The sequence below is a fragment of the Halichoerus grypus genome, chromosome 4 (genome assembly GCF_964656455.1).
Source record: "Halichoerus grypus chromosome 4, mHalGry1.hap1.1, whole genome shotgun sequence".
Classification (NCBI taxonomy): Eukaryota; Metazoa; Chordata; class Mammalia; order Carnivora; family Phocidae; genus Halichoerus; species Halichoerus grypus.
This window is the reverse complement of record NC_135715.1, coordinates 32,555,743-32,572,911: the sequence shown is the minus strand read 5'-3', so window position 1 is coordinate 32,572,911 and position 17,169 is coordinate 32,555,743. Positions and strand designations below refer to the sequence as shown.

At 43.2% G+C, this 17,169-nt stretch overlaps 1 protein-coding gene and 1 long non-coding RNA gene across 4 annotated transcripts in view; one reads left to right on the top strand and one right to left on the bottom strand.

Moving 5' to 3' along the window:
• KLF12 (KLF transcription factor 12) overlaps positions 1-17,169 on the bottom strand; it is a 575,200-nt gene that overhangs the window by 416,202 nt on the left and 141,829 nt on the right. Inside the window, exon 1 of one of the 3 annotated variants that reach the window (XM_078070258.1) lies at positions 2,409-2,616. The exons of 1 other annotated variant lie outside the window; for it this stretch is intronic. The gene's annotated coding sequence lies outside the window, so the exon portion shown is untranslated. Of the gene's footprint in view, positions 1-2,408; positions 2,617-17,169 lie in introns of those variants that run through there. One more of the 3 variants, XM_078070260.1, reaches the window with a different exon arrangement.
• Positions 4,102-15,452, top strand: LOC118552234 (uncharacterized). The gene is made up of 3 exons (XR_004925422.2): positions 4,102-4,162; positions 14,791-14,889; positions 15,151-15,452. It is a non-coding gene; the product is annotated as an uncharacterized LOC118552234 (long non-coding RNA).

Genomic DNA, 17,169 nt, shown 5'->3' with positions numbered 1-17,169 from the left:
CAATAAATAGTAAGACAAAGCATTCCAAAATAAACTTTATCTGAAGGAAGTTTCTTTTAAATATGCATTACTAAGTAATAAATAACTGAAGCAACTCAAAAATAAACAGAAACCCCTCAAGAACGACAAACCTGACAAAACTAACAAAACTGTATTGGTCTCCCACTTTTAATTCATTAATTAAAACCTCCAAATTTTACCAGCCTTCGTATATTTCATAATAGCTATGAATTACATGGTAGACTAATAAACCTCTCTCCTAAATACATTACAAACGTCTGCCAATACTTCTGTGCTCTAATTGCTCTCTCCCCAACCCAAAGAAGCTTACCAGACTCAAGCTAGTCTTCACATTGACCAGGCTGCAGCAAGAGATACAACTTACGCAACTGAAATGTTTGTCCTTCAACATCCCATGTCTACTAAGCTTCCACAGTTAAACATTTTCTAGCCTGGAAGTATACCCCTTTATCACAACCAATTTCTATGTGGTTTTTAAAAATGTAAACAACATGTGAATGAGGTCTACAAACAGAACCACCACGCTCTTGGGGGCTGTCGCTGTCTTTATTAAATGCCAATTCCAAAGAGCATTTCTTAGATGATGGAATACACCCACTCTTCAAAGTGACCGCTCCTATTCCCATCACGAGGTGCGCCCTGTTAAAAGCCACCAAATTTATTTCAAAGCATTTATTTATCTAAACAACTCTATCCTCCAGTAAGAAAAGGGCCTGGAGGCGTCTCGGTGGATTTGCAGAATGACGTTATTTGATTGACAGATGTCTACTGAAGCCACTGGATGCACATGCACTAAATGTAAATAGACCTGCTCACCTCCCCGGTGTTACTGAGAAACAGAGAATATTAAAGCTGATTTAAAATAAAATATCTGAGTGCTCGGCGGAGAATTCTATTAGCCAGTGGAATTGCTTAAAACAATCCATACAGAACGATACTTAAACCATCTGTACAGTTAAATTAGAGAGCTGACAATATTAACCATACAAACTGTTTATCCAGATTACACATTCCGTTGTACTAATACTCTTTAACTCAACACAGTCAGTTTTTATCAGCTGAATTAAGGGTATTACTATTAAAGTATGCAAAACTCGAAGCGCAGGGTGAAGGGGGTTGGGAAGCTGCAGGGCATGTAACAAAGGAATTGGTACTTTTTCCAAGCGTCTGCCTCAAATGCACTTCGAAACAGAACTGTTGAGTGCACCCCACCCTTTTCCCCAAAGATAAAAGTTTTCAAAGTTCTAATAGGCAGTTCTCTACCCAACAAAAGCAGGATTGATTCTCCCCGTAGGGGAGCATCTAACATGAACACCAACTAATGTCGCGGAGGTCAAGTCCGAGTCCTGGGAGCGAGCTTCTAAGGCAAGAAGTGGCTCCCAGGCCGGCTCCGCGGGCTTCCCGGTTCGAGGGGACGTGCAAAGTTGCCCCTTGTCAACTCCGGCCGGCTCCCCCGTAATTGAAAATAACAGCCACGGGCCAGCCCCTGGCTACTTCCATGGACCAGGCACTGTAGCAAGTGACAGTTACACATCATTACGACCAGAGACAATAATGAATGTAGCACCAGGACCACTATTCATGCCAGCAGTGTCATCTCCGCCTTAACCCCTTCCCCTCCACTCTCTCCAGTGCACACCCACAGCCCACACAGCCCCGGTGCGGCAGCTATTCACCGAACTCGCTCTATTCCTGGGGGCAAACTACTTCCACAACCCCCCCCCTCCCCAGTTCAGCCCTGGTGTTTTATTTCTCATCCTTGGCAACTGTCAGGCAAACACTGCAACCAACAATTCCACTAGGGGTAGAAAAAACATTTGCTTAATTCATGGTACTTGATAAGTTTTTTTTAAAAAAAGAATTTTGGGGTGGGGGGGATAGACCTCCTTCTTTCTTCTCCACATATCCGACCGACGCTACTTGCTTTGCAATAGCATCGCCCTCCCTCGGCCCCCTCCCGCTTCCCAACACTTTCCCCCTTTAAGAACACAGACCAACCAAAATGATTTAACTTGAGCAGATGACAGAAGGAAAATAAAACATGTTAAGAGAATACGGTCTGATTTGGAATGGCAAAAAAAAAAAAAAAAAAGGAGGGGGTTGTTTATTTTGATAAGAAACGGAATCGGCACAGACCTGAACAGAAGCTGCAGAGCAGGAGAAATTGTTTTCTTTCCCTCACACAGAGTCCCCCTCTCTCTCCCTTTCTCTCTCTCGCACACACACGCGCGCGCACACACTCACTCTCGCACACACACGGCGTCACCCGCGCACACTCACACGCACACTCGCACACGCACAGGCAGAGCCTCTCAGCTGCTCTCTGCAGTTCTCAGGAAATGAATGGGGGGCAACCCAGGGAACTGTTGTACTTGCAAATGACTTACCCGGATCACATGATGCGCTAAATGTAGGGTGGGCCGGTGGGTGGAGGCTGCCGAGACGCGAGCCCCGGTCTAGCGTGGGGAGCCTCGCCAGGCCCGCATCGAATTACCCCGGGGCCCAGCCGAGGGGGTTGCAAGACGCCGCTTCTCCTCCCTTGCAGCCCGCAGCTCAGGAAACCGGAGAGGCGCGGGGGGTGGGGTGGGGTGGGGTGAGGTGAGGTGGGGGGGTGAAAACACCAAACCCCCAAACAAAAGAGCTCCGGGTCCTCCTCCCCAGAAACAAAGCCCCGCCGCTGCGGGCGAGCCCCGGGGTGGGGCCGAGGGCGGGGGCGGCGGCGGGGAGGGGCTCGCTCAGCAGGCGCTAAGTCGCTTTATTGCCATAAAATGGGGCCCCCGAGCCGCTCCGCCCGAGGATTAGGAGGCGGGCTCAGAGTGTGATGGTTGAAATCCCCTGTGGGAAACTAACCCCTCCCCGCTCGCAGAGGTAGAAGGCAACACCCACTGCCCGGCCCTCGCCTCGCCGCCCGGGCCGCCGGGCTGGGGGGTGGGTCCGCGGAGCCTCCACCCCGCCCCACCCCGCCCCACCCCTGCCCCCGCCCCCCGGCCTCCGGCCTCGGCCGAGCTTCCCTTTCACCTGCACCACCTTGCTGCGGTACCCAAAATAACCTACACATGGCCAACGGAGCTTTGGGAGCCGCCGGCCGAGGGGCGCCCGCGGGGCCTCGCGGCGGGTGGAACCCCCGGATTGCAACTCGCCAGGCGAGGACTCGCGCTGAGACGCGAGAAAGTCCCCTCTTTTGTGTCAGAGCGCGCAAGGCAGCCTTAGGAAGAGAATTCGGAGGCAAATCGAGCGCGGAGCCCGCTCGGCCCCCCGCCCCCTCCCCGCTCCGGCCCGGGTGGGGGCGTGCAGGGAGGGGGCCGGGCGCCCGAGCCGTCCCCGCAGCTCACCCGCCGGCTAACTTGGAAAGGTGTGGGCGGAGCCGGCTCCAGCGGCCGGCCGAGGCTGCGGGCACGGCGGCGCGGTGGCTCCCGGGGACCGCCCCCGGGCGCCGGGCATCGCCCGGGTCGGGCAACAATGGGGTCCGGGCAGGGGCAGTCCGGGCGGGCGGTGCCCTCGATGCTGGGGTGCGCGCGGGGGTGGGGCGGGCGGAGGGCTGGGCGAGGAAGGAAGAGGGAATCATTGTTTGGGTTCGGGAGCGGCGCACGTTGCGGGCGAAGCGGGGGTGTCCTCCCTCCCGGTGCTTCACCTTGGGATGGATGGGGGCGGGGGGAGACGCATGCCTCGCTTAGGAAGCCCGGCAGAAGGGGCGCCTGTCCTCGTTAGTTATTCGGGAAAGCAGGCGAACTTGCAGGAGCGGAAGGAAGCTGGAGCTGCAGACCCCTGCCGAGGCCCCGAGGGCTGTGGGGGTCGCGGTGTAGGGGAGTCCAGCCCCCGGCCCTGTGCCCCAGTAGGGAGGCACGAGAAGCGGGCGGCCGGGAGCTGAGTCCTGGCCGCCCTCCCTGGCGGCCCCTCCCGCCCCGCCCCCGCGCCCGGGGGAGCGGATCCGCGGGATTCTGGGGCGGGAGAGAGGAGGCAGCGGCGGGGCGCCCGTTCCCGCCGCGGCTCGGAGGGCGCGGGGTCAGCGCCGCGCCGGAGGGTCGGCGGGGGCGGGGAGGAGACCGGGCGGAAGCGGACGGGCGGGGGTTGGGGAGGGGGGGCTGGCCGGGCGCGGCGGTCCGCGGTGGAGATGCCAGCGCCACTTTTCTTGCAAACCTAGGTGAGCGCGCTGGGGCTCCCGGGCCCGCGGACACCCCTGCACGGTGCCCCTGAGCCCGCCCGGCGCGGGAAACCGCCCCGGCAGTGGGAAGGCTGCGAAGGGGAAGTTTATGTTAGGAGAGCAAGATTTGCTGTAATGTGGCATGAAGTGGGGTGGGAAGAGAAACAAGGGAGAGGCCGAGAAACAGGAAATGAGAGCAAAGGAACGACTTCTAGCCAGGAAAAGCCGTGTTCTACATTTTGTGTGGCATTTTCCAAACATTTCTAAAGGCCGAGTGTGCGTTATTAATGAAAACAAAGGCAGTGTACCGCCTGGTGCGGTCTCTACCACCTGCCACAATCTGTACGTGAGGAATGATGTGAAAGGTGGTCCAGCCTGGACGATGAGTCCACAGCCCACTTCTAATCCTCCCAGGATGAGTCAGTGGGCCTGCATCTTAGACATAAAACAATATTGAGAGGAGGGCTCTGCCCTGTTCTCGGGGTTCCGAAGAAGAACAAATGGGATAAGTGTGACAGCGTCTGAAAATTGTAGACCACTCCTTAAGCAAAGTCATCTTAGAAGACGAAAGCTGTGAGAGCAGGAAGGCGAGGGATGCCCACATCTTAAGACGTGAGTGCGGCAGGAATCAGGAACCCCGAAGGAAAATGGGACCTGGAGGCGGAGGGGCCGTTGCAGGGTGGGGTCTCTATTTGGGGAAGCGGCTCCGGACCCCACCCCCTGGTCTGATCACGGTAAACAGCCCCTTAACACTGCACTACGTCTGGATGAAACATGAAAAGACACGTTTGAAAAATGGTAAAATATCAACAAATGCACAGTGTTTAAACGAAAAACTTGCCTCTACTAGAAGCACTGTGAAGTTTCCCTCTGGGTGGGGCAGGGAGTGAAGGAAGTGAGTTTAACCGTGAGAGTGAAGGATGCTATAAGAAATTATGTCATCGTGGCAGTTCTTGTACTAACAGCTCTTTCTCAGAGCTGAGTGGCGGGCTGACCATAAATATGCTCTGTAGCAAGTGCTTTTCTGCACGTGGAAAAGCATTCCAAGCTGCACTCCCTTCCTTTGGCAACAGCCACAGGCATGTTAATAGAATGACAAAAGATAGAAAAAGTACAAGACTCCATTCCAGAGAGAGAAGGCAATTAGGGGAAGGTCAAGGTTAATATCCAGAATCTGGGTAATGCGGTTAAAAGAAGGGAATACATCATATATTAGGGGAAAAAATACTTGCAGATTTTTTTTAATTGTTGACAGATAAAGAATAGAAATGTTCGAGTAAGGCAACTCCCCAGATCTAGAGGAAAGGGAGAAAGAAGAAAGATACAGGCTTAAAAGGCAGAATCACTTCGTTGTATAAGCTGGGGATGGGTGGGGAAGAGCAAATCCAAAAAATAAAGAAGGTGGTTATCATTGGGAGTTAGGATACTGGAGTTAATTATATGTGTGTCTGTACATACATTTGTGTACAGGCATACATTTCCAATTCAGTTCATATAATCCATTCCCTGTATAGAACTTAGCGTTAAAGTGTGAACAGAAGGGGAAAAGGTAGAAAAATAGTACACATAGCCTAGCAAGAATATGTGCATATATTTACATTTTGTCCCTTACCCTCTACTTCCATGTGTGTTCAGGGATATGAAAAGTCAGAAAATGTAAACATGGCAAAATTATTTCACCAGGAATGTGTGTAATTCTGACCGTATAATGTTTTGAAATTACAGAATCATAAAATTTCAGTGTTGAAAGTATCTTTCAAATCCCATCCTTTATGGTACTTCAATTCTGGTTTTTTTGTTTGTTTGGTTTTTTTTTTTAAGGATTTTATTTATTTATTTGACAGAGAGAGACACAGCAAGAGACGGAACACAAGCAGGGGGGGAGTGGGAGAGGGAGAAGCAGGCTTCCCGCCAAGCAGGGAGCCCTATGCGGGGCTCGATCCGAGGACTCTGGGATCATGACCTGACCGAAGGCAGATGCTTAACGACTGAGCTACCCAGGCGCCCCTCAATTCTGTTTAAAACCCAGATGATTTTGGTCAAAGATGACTTATTTTCTTAAATTCATATACTTCTTTTACTTAGTCTTCATTATTGCAAATACCAAAAGATGAATGGATTAACAAGGCGGCTAGAGGTTGGTGTTCTGAGTTTCTTAAACTTGGTATTCTTTTACCTAACATCTTGTCCCAGAAAAGAGAAGAACATACACAACCACCCCCAATGCAAATAGTGTGTCTCATTCAATGTAAATGATAAGGCAGAACTTAAAACTAGAGATTTTAAGTTGTTAATGTAAAAATAAATGTTACCTGCCTGCAAACTTTTTGTCAGATCTTCTCACTTTTACTTCACCAGTGGTAATATTCTGAAAAATTAGTGTCAATGATAGAAAAATCTTTTACAGTATTAAGAGTATTATCTGTACCACACCCTGATTTCTCTAAGGTAAAGACTCTCTTCAGTATCTGTGTATATTTAAAGTTCTTAAGCCTTTGGATTAGTGATGCCAAAGATTGCATGGATGATTTAACACTAATATAATTTCAGGCGGGGATGGGGGAAAATTGAGTCCATTTTCAGAAGTAAAAGCTGTGTTGAAAGATTAGACTTGACTCAAAGTGAAAATAAAAGTGATTTCCAAAGCTTTAAATAAATCTTAAACTATAGTCTTGATTTTTCCGAGGGTCAGAAGTGAATGTGTATGTTAGGTTTCGATGCCCATTTTTTTCACGTGTCGTATTTTGGCAATAATATTCAGCAAAGGGAATTTTCCTATTTGAGTTTGAGAAAGGCATGTAAAAAGCCTTACTAGGAATGCAAACAGCTGGTGATATTATGTGATTACATGGTAAACAACATGTTTTGATTTGAGTGAGGAGCTGTCTGGAAATTAGAGGAAAATGACATTTTATAACTTTGTTTTGTTGCAATCAATACAGTTTTTGGTCCTTCTAGCTTAAATATCTTTATTGCACCCTCAGACGTATCTCTTCCAAGCTCCTGCATAGTCATTTCTAGTCAAGTCTCCTGCAGCGTCTCTACTACGACATCCCTCCCCATCCTGCAGCTCTGAACCTCTGGCCTCTTTCCCTCAGATCCATTCCACCCACCTCCAGCAAAGCCTTAATTATAGCATACCTACATTTAAAAACCCAAAGTGACACAAATTAGTGTCAATACAATAACCATGACATTTAAGGGCCCCACTTAGATTTTCATATATTTCAGACTTCTAACCCAGGTGGACACCTTGCCATGCCCCATCCATCCTAGCTGCCTTTAGTAGATGGTTCACCGCGCCCTCTGCCCCATTATCTCTGTGGAATCTTCCCAAAATGATTCCATGCCGCCCCACACACAGACTATACATATCCCATCCCCTCACCACAAAATTATCTTTCCCTTCTTGGGCTTCTTTTAATGTAATGGAAAGAGTGCCTTTCTGATTCTCCATTTTTTCCACCCATCTAAACGATATTTACCGTACTTTGAAGGATAAACATTTATTGGGTCCTTTCTTGGGCCAGTATGAGATACACAGCATGAGATACATTGGCTCAAGTAGGCATCCAACAAGTGCCAATTCCCTCACTTATTCTTAAGGTACTTACATCTTTCTGCTTTCATTAAATATTGTTGGCTCCCCTAGACAGGTAACCCATTTGAGAACTGAAGCTGCACCTTAACCGTTTTTTTTTTTTTAGCCTTCCTTTTACCCCTCACACTATTTTGTACATAGTAGGTGATTAGTGAAATTCTTGTTGAGCCAATTAAAATAATATACAAAATTCGAGTGACATATGTTAAAACACAATATAGTTGAAAACCTGAGTTTCCATTTGGGTGCATGTATTGAAAACAACAAGCAAAACTGAAATGTGTTGATAAACACCTTTTGAACATGGATTCTGGCAACTTTCTTTTAAATTAGAAGTTTTTACATACAGAAATGTATCAAATTTGGAGCATATTTACCTAACTTCGTTGTCCCTATCATATTTAATCATTTAAAAATTATCCAATCAATTATACTTTTCATTCTTTAAGTAGAATTGGATTAAATAAAAATTTAATTTTTCATAACCAGAGGGAAATTCATAGCAAATTTGTTTTTAAAAATGGCACTTTGCAAGTTTTTAGATTGCAAATGTTGGAGATCTAATGTAATAAACAGATAATTTGCATTTTTAAATATAACAAATTGTGGCATTATCAGATTTGAACTATAGCTATCCTTGCCTTTTTTATTTTTATAATTAGAAACTGTGCCCCCATGGAAATATTTTATTCAGCTAAAGTATACATAGTTTACAGAATACCACTTTAATTTCATGCTATATATAAGACACTAGCCTCGGTACTATAAGCAGATGAAGATGAGCTTAGATAAAAGTAATGAATAACTATAATGTAAAATACAATTACAATACTCTGGATAAAGTTATATCTGTTAGGAAACATTAAGAAGACTGTGGAGAGGGGCGCCTGGGTGGCTCAGTCGTTAAGCGTCTGCCTTCAGCTCAGGTCATGATCCCAGGGTCCTGGGATCGAGCCCCACATCGGGTTCCCTCCTCTGCGGGAAGCCTGCTTCTCTCTCTCTCCCACTCCCCCTGCTTGTGTTCCCTCTCTTGCTGTGTCTCTCTCTGTCAAATAAAAAATCTTAAAAAAAAAAAAAAAAGACTGGAGAAAGACTTTGTGGAGGTTAAAAGTTTCTTCAAAAGATATTTTTATTTTTTAATATGAACTATGTCATGTGTGTAAAGTAACATATAACATATATGTGTTAAGGCATGTTCCTGTGGCCTCTTCCTAACTTAAGTAATTGAATATTTCCAATACTTGAAGCTGCCCTGTGGTCATCCCAGTCACATCCCTCACCTATCCTCACAGGAGTAACTACCATCTTTTCTGACTTGGGGTTCATTACTTTATTGCAATTTTTTATAATTTTTTTTTATTTTGCTATAAAGTCGTCATAATCATTATTTTCCCTAGGAGTGAATTGCCATTATTTATTTAACTTATCCCCACCACATGAGAATTTTCTCCAAATTTTTGCAATTGTACTTAGATTACAGTGACTATCTTGGCTTCTTTCTTTTAAAAAAATTTGTTTAGATAGTCTCCTCTAAGTTGTTACCAAAACAAAGATTATGAATTTGTTTTTACTGTTCTAGGAACATACTGCCAGATTATTTTTCAAAATTATTCTACCAACTTAACCATGACCACATCATATATGAGAGTACCATTTTCCCTGTGTTCTGGCTAACTGGGTGGTGTTCTGCTTAGTTGGGTACTTTGAAATAATAAATAAATTAATTAATTAATTTTAAAAAACGTTAAATTAGCAAACAGAAATGGCTTGACTTTGAATTCTTGGGTAAGTAGGAACCGAACTCTAGGACTGGGTGACATGGGTGGGTAGAAAGCTTGGGCTGGGTGAAACTGCTCTTGCCACAGCTTGCCTGGGAAGATGAGGGTCTGCCTACTCTAGGAGACGAACGTGGCAACAGCTGCAAAAGACATTACAAATTCAGACTAAAATTCAACAACCTGTTATTTTGGGAAAGGGGTGCAAGGGAAAGCAAATAGGAAATGCTTTCTCATTTCAAGCCTCGGTAAGAAGAGAAAAGAAGGGTCTGAAGAGGAAATTCAGGAGTACTGGCGGGTTTACAGTTCTGATAAACGTGGAAGTCATGTAAATTGATCATTCATTCTATCAAATTGGAAGATAAAATAGAGAGCTGATAGAAAAGAATAGAGAGAAAAAAGTTAAAACTTAGACACTTGGGAATAAAAGAACATGAAAGGAAAATATAGGGGAAGCTGGAAGGAAGGGAGGGGAGAAGATCACCGAAGATCACCACTGATTTAGTATCGCTTTACTTTCCTTTGCAAGCAACAGAAAACCTGACTAATGGCTCCTGAAGATACATATTTTTTATCCCAACCCCTCCTTCAACAAAACAAGAAGCCCAAAGGGAGGCAGCTTCGACTGGAGACTGTGTGCAGCTGCTCTTTGGTGCCACAAGCCCCCAAGCTCATTTTGTTTTCCTGCTCCCCTTCTTAACGTAACTTCTTTTTCCCGCACCAGTAGGAAGAAGGAGAAAAGCTAAAGGTGAAGGTCAAGTTTTAGAAAGTTTTCTGGAAGCCTTCCCCGTTGCCACCTGCTTCTATTTCATTGGCCAGAATTGGGTCACAGGGCTTCCTGGAAACCAATCACAGGAAAGTAGACAAGGAGAAGGGGATCTCAGATGCAATTTGGGGCAGTCAACTGACAGTGTCTGACTTTTTGCTCTGTAATTGCGCAGAATGTTTTAGTCGTAACCTGCAAACCGGTATGTTGCTGAGGCTCTCTTTGGACTTGCTGGCAGACAGCTAAAAAAAGAGACACATGTTATTAGGCTTAAGAGTTACTGACACCATCATTGTAAAAACATCAATTCATAAAGTACCCCAAAAAAATTTTTTTGACGATGTTTCCTTACATGTACTTTTTCCCACAATGTGGTTTTAAAAAGTCATTGAAGTGCACAAACCATAATGTAGTTGATTTTAGATGAATCCATGTGCGATTGACCTAAGGCAAAATGTGAATCCCAGCTTCGCTTCACCCAGTTGCATGGCCTGGTTATGGCTCATCTTCCTACTGCATCGATTTACATCGAGAAATGAACATTAATTTTTAAAAGTTGAATAAACAAAGTTGAATACCAACTGCATTTGTATTCCACACTCAAATATTACTGAGTCAGCAGTGTGAGAGCTTGCACCTGTGAGTGGAAAGTCCTAAACTGATTTTGGGTCTCCTCACTTGACTGAGTGACCCTTGACAGCTCGCCTCATTTTTCTTGGTTTCGGTTTTCCTCCCTGTACAACTGGGGCGTACCGTCTTTACAAGGATGTGAAGAACTAACGAGGTCGTACATACCTTCCCCTATAAGGCTGTAAGCTCTATTAGATTTGGCAAGAATTGTGTCTGAACACTTCTAAGATGTCCCACCAGGGCCTCAGTCAGTGCCCAAAACACAAGTCCTCAAAACTTTTTGAAGGAAAAATGAAAGCAACTTCCAAATTGCCTAGCACATACCCACACATAGTGGGTGCCCTGTAATTATTTATTTTCTTTTTATATTAGCTTTGTTGTTAGCTTCTTGAATACAAATAACTTATTCTTTATTTATTGTTAAAATACACCTACAAGAATAGTAGAGCTGTTTGTAAAGAAAAAATCATCTAAAGGAATGTATAAGATTTCTATACATAATTCGAATAAGATGTTTGAAAGCAGTTAACTCAATTAGCAAAGATTAGTAGTTTCCTGGATTTGGGATACATCTGCCCTAACTGACCTACTTTTCAAGTTAGAATACCTATAAAGTTCAAATAATTTAAACTATATCTATGACTTAAAACAATTTTATTCTTAAAAAAATAGACTCTTAATAAAGAACTTTCCTTTCCTTCCTTCCCTTCTTCCTCCCTTCCTCCTCCTCCTCTTTTTTTCCCATTTTAAGACAGGGACAGATTGTGGATAATTTATCCACTAAGACTTAGGTCTCCCAGTTCTGTATTTTTATCCAGTTTACAAATTAGCATTTTGAACCTTTTATACAAAATTCAAATACTAATTCCATTCTTAATTTCAAATAAAAGTGGCCATGGCAAATGAAGGAACAGAACAAAAACCTTCCTCAAGACAACACTAAACATCACTACCTCTTTTCAAAGTGACATTTATTAATCCTTTACTATGTGCCAGACACTGGTCAAAGCATTTTGCATACAGTTTATTTATTCTTCACAAGAATTCTATGAACTTCTGTTGTTTTTACTGCCTCAGGGTGGGCCTTGTCAAACTATTTTAAGTTGCAAGCCCCACAAGCACTCCTGATCCCCTTCCCTTTTATCTTTCTCTGTACACCACTTATCATCATTGAATGTACTATACATTTTGCTTTATTGTCGTTGCTTACTTCTAGCTATCCCTCCGCAGACTACCTCCATGACATTGGGAGTTCCAAAGTGCAGACGATTTTTCTCTAGTGTTCGCTGCTGCAACCTTGTTATGTAGTAGGCACTCAATAAATACTTGAAAAGGAACACGATTCCCATAGCACAGATGAGGACTCTGAGGCACCTGGTGCTTTCATATCATTTTATCTTTTTTTTTTTTTTAAGATTTATTTATTTACTTGAGAGAGAGAGAGGAGAGAACACACATGCACGAACAGGGGGTGGGAAGGCAGAGGGAGAGAAACTGAAGCAGACTCCCCACTGAGCTCAGAGCCTGAGGCAAGGCTCCACCTCAGGACCCTGAGATCATAACCCGAGCAAATATCAAGAGTCAGTGGGTTAACTGACTGAGCCACCCAGGTGTCCCATCATTTTATCTTCAAAACAACAATTACAAGGATTTTGTACCATCTGTCATCAATTGTTATGATATAAATCATGTCTATGTAGCTCATTAGCATGAAAGGGCTTGATAACCTCCACAGACCCAGCAGCTAAAAATGGGTCTCAGGAACTCAACTGGTTGTTGTAAAATCATGAGAGGAGAGAGAGCTTCTTTGAAAATGAGAATGAAACCAAGGCAAAGAACATTGAATACAGGGCCATTGGCTATTGCTACTATATCTACACATTTGTGTATTACTTGTATTTAAATAAACCACTGACTGATTGTTTAACTAAAATACAGTGTCACACCTTCATATTTCCTTCACACCAAACACTGAATATTTGTTGTACATAAGGAATTCTTTAGTCTCAGGAACTAAGCAGTGTAACATGGGGGAATAAATGTATGGCTGAACACTGTCTATATTTTAACTACTGAGAGAGAAAAATTAGATGGAATCATAATATTTTCATCCTCACATTATGCCTGGTACTTTTATGCCTAAGTATTAAGATGATAGGTGCTATAGAAAGGGTAAATAAATACAACAGAGGAAGTCTATTTAGTTATTTTAGAGCTGTTGTATTGAAATACTGCCGTGTTTACAATTTCCAACTCCACAAATCCTCATCAATTATTAAATATTTTCCTCATTGAATTAAGCAGGGCAACTGTATTTTCTCAGGAGAAAACATCAGGTGAAACATAAGGCTTACTTTTAACATATAAAAATGTTCCTATATGAATGAAATTCTATAGCTTTATTACACTACCCATCCCACCCCCACCCTAAGCAGAAAGTATATGTTCTATTTATTACATAAAAGGACAAAGAATTTAAATCCCATTCTTTATTTCTTTGAAACTGGAAGCAGTTCTTTTCTATTGCAATGACAAAATAAAATATTTCATAGAACTTAACCACGGTTTTCCAGGCATTGTGCTTGGTACTATCCTGGCTGACTCCAGAAAGGTTACAGTGAAGATAAGCATAGGCAAAAGTCAGGGAGAGGAAGTGACTGTCACATCTTACAGTGCAAAATGCTATGTGGTCCTTCACCATCAAACATTTGATTGCTTTTCAGTGGGATGGCTATATTAACATCTCATTTATTCATTTATCAAATTACTCATTAAAAAGTTCGGTTGAGTAGTGTTCTATAATGATACAATTTGCTATTAGCATGCTTCTTTGTTTCATTATGAGTTATGCTCATTGTTTATATGGCTTTTTGCCTGCTAGAACTGTTATCCACATGCATGAGTTCACTGGGCAGCCACCTAGACAAGAAACATATGGCTGGGTCTGCTGCGAAAATCTAGACCCACACCACATGTAATTCTATCCTTTTTCATGCACGTGTATTGACTTGTGTCCTTTGTGCACATCGACATTTGGGACCTGTATTTCTTACTAATGAAAATATTTATATAATCTAACCCCCCAAATACTTATAAATACCACTTTTATTTACTAACATGTAATCAAGCTGCAAAGAAATATTATGCCACTTTATCTAGAAGCATCAAAGTTAGAAAGGAGATAGGCAGTCCTCTATGGATTTGGCAATAAACCCTAGACTTCAGGTTTTTAGCTCCTATTTCTGAACCTGGTCTTGGATCAGTTTCCAAGGTTCACAGCAGACATATTCAAGAACATTTTAAAGCTATATTCAAAATGTATTTCTTATTCTTAGCATCACGAAGTCTAAGAATTATCTTCTTACAACAAGCAAGCAAACGTAATTTTTTCAAATTTCAAATCTAAAGGGAGGTTTTAATTTTAACTCGAACATGTTTGTTTGTTATATATATAAAAAAAAGCTCTAATTATCTTGGAATTTTGTCAAGGTAGCATTCTTTGAAAATTGTTAGGGCCAGATCTTAGAGTGAACATAAAGCAGGTACTTAAAGGACATTAATAGCTAGCAAAGCACATCTAACTTAAAGGGGGGAAAGGTTTAAATGGTCAGAGACCTTTGAATAAAAAAAGCACATTAAACGAACATCTTAACCATAGAGTTATAAATATGTCAGAAACAGGCTTTCCTGCTGCTCCAGGAGTGGAATGATTTTGCCATGTTGTTGACCTTTACTAAAGTCATTTAACCCTTTAGTAACCTTTATTTTCCCATCAGGAACAATACCTGCTTGGAAAGGAAATGGGAGACACAAATCTAAAATAATGTTATTTTGTTACTATTATTATCCTCAACAGAAAAGCCGTTCCTTTCTGCAATAATGCAGCACAAGTTTGATAAACCTCTGATGTAGACTGTCGTCAAAATCCTGGGGAGAAAACAGATGAAGAAAATCGGTGAGGGGCAGTGGGTTCGCTTCGTACTTTTAAGAACCAAATCTATCTGTATCATATGTTTTCTTTTAAAAACATTCTTAATTTAATTCCTTTTCCCACACCGTTAATAAGAGCCAACACTGCTGCTTTACAATTTCATAGGACTTTTAATTTAGAGAAGTGCTCCCTATCAGTTACTGCTTTCTCTTGTTACAGCACACGTGTAAAAAATCAATGTGCTAAGTGCTTGATGTGTTTTATCTCATTTAATCCTCACAATAGCCAGTGAGGTAGGTGATATCTTCTCTGTTTTACAAAGAAGAAAACTGAGATCCGTGGACATTAACCTGTTTCCAAGGTGACCCAGCTAGAAGGAAATGAAGCTGAGATTTTCTCCTACGTTAATGGACTTCAGGTAAGTACTCTTAATCACTGCGTATTCTGTACCCACAACTGGTGAAGGAAACCTCTTAGCGGACATTTAGATACTGAAGTGTGGAAGACTTGCCAGGATCTCCTAGCCTGTGCATGTTAGCACATTGTTCTTCCCATGGGACTGAATTGTCATGAAGGCTTCTTATACCCCCATTATGGTTCATGAATGAGGAACTTCAGAAAAAAACTCGTGAGCTCTTTCCTAATTGTTTACTTAGAAAGTTAAGTTTTGCATCTAGTTCAGATGTTGTCCCTTGCAGATGGAATAAGGGTGACTTCAAGAGCTTCTCTTGGGTGCCGGTGAGCACCTTTGGTGGTGCCATAGTTGTGGCAGTGATTTTCCAAACTGGACTCCATGGAACAGTGTTCTGGAGGATTCTAATACGTGGTTCTACACTAAGAGTTCTGTGCTCTCAAACATTTGGAAAAAACTTGGTTATACAATGTTAAACATCTTTCCTTGAAGAGGATGTGGTAGCAGCTGTTAACCTGTTCATCGACTCTAGAAGAGACAGCCAACATAGTATACAATGGTTCCCCAAAATATTTAATCAAACACATTTTTTCAAATATATTTTTTAATAATCTGGGAATATTTTCCCAAGAAATAGGAGTCCCCAAATGTTCATTTGGAATATTAGCACTTCCCAGTAATCTTAGGACATTTCCTGACGCATTGAGTCTTTTATACCCGTCTCACCTCAAACTTCCAAACCTCATCTTCCACCCTCACTGTCTGGTGATAGCCTTGCTTCCCATTTCCCTGAGAGAATAGAAGCCCTCAAGAGTGGATGTTCCACATATATGCTTTCACACCCCAGTTACCCATCTCTTTACAGCTCCACCTTCCCTCGTGATTCCATGAATAAGCCATCAATTCTCCCCTCTAAGGCCAGCTCCTCTCCCAGCATTACATCCCTATCTTCTCCCCCATCATGGATATTGCTCCAGTAACTGGTTCCTCACTTCGGCATTGCCAGGTTTTCCTCCTCCCCTGAATCATGACCTTCAGTACACACCATCCTATCATTTACCAAGTCTTAGAAAAAAAGTTTAAAAATCATTCTCCTGACCACCTAGTCTCCTCCAGCTCCTGCCCCATATCTATTCTCATGATAACAAAAGTCGGCCGAGAAGTGCCCATTTTTTTCTGTACTTCATTTCTCTTCTCCCATACTCTTGAAACCAATTTAGATTTCCATCCCCACCACTCTACTAAAACTACACTTGCGAGGGTCAACAAAAATTAAATCTAGGGTTTAAACCTGGTGGCAAGGGATGCCTGGGTGGCTCAGTCAGTTAAACGTCTGCCTTTGACTCAGGTCATGATCCCAGGGTCCTGGGATGGAGTCCCTCATCGGGCCCCTTGCTCAGCCGGGGAGCCTGCTTCTCCCTCTGCCTGCCACTCCCCACTGCTTGTGCTCTCTCTCTCTGACAAATAAATAAATAAAATCTTTTTAAAAATAAAAATAAAAAATAAACCTAGTGGCAAATGCTCAGTCTTCAACTTGACCTATCAATAGAACTCGGCACAGATAGGTCAAGAAGATGAAGTTTAACACTAACATTAACTGACAGGTAAAGAGAGAGTTTAACACCCTGTCCTCCTTGAAACATTTTTTTTCCCTTGCCTTCCAGAGCACCACATTCTCTTATTCTTTTCTCCCCTCCTCCCCCCGCCCCCCCCCCGCCCAGCTCATTTTTCCAATGTTGGGAGTGCCCACATTCACTGTTGGATCTCTTAACTATCTCTGCTTACTCCCTTAGTGATCTCATCCAGTCTTAGGGCTTTAAATGCTATCTGTATTGTGATAGCTCTCAAATGTGTATCTTAAGGGTCCTTAACTCCAGATCAATATATTCTAC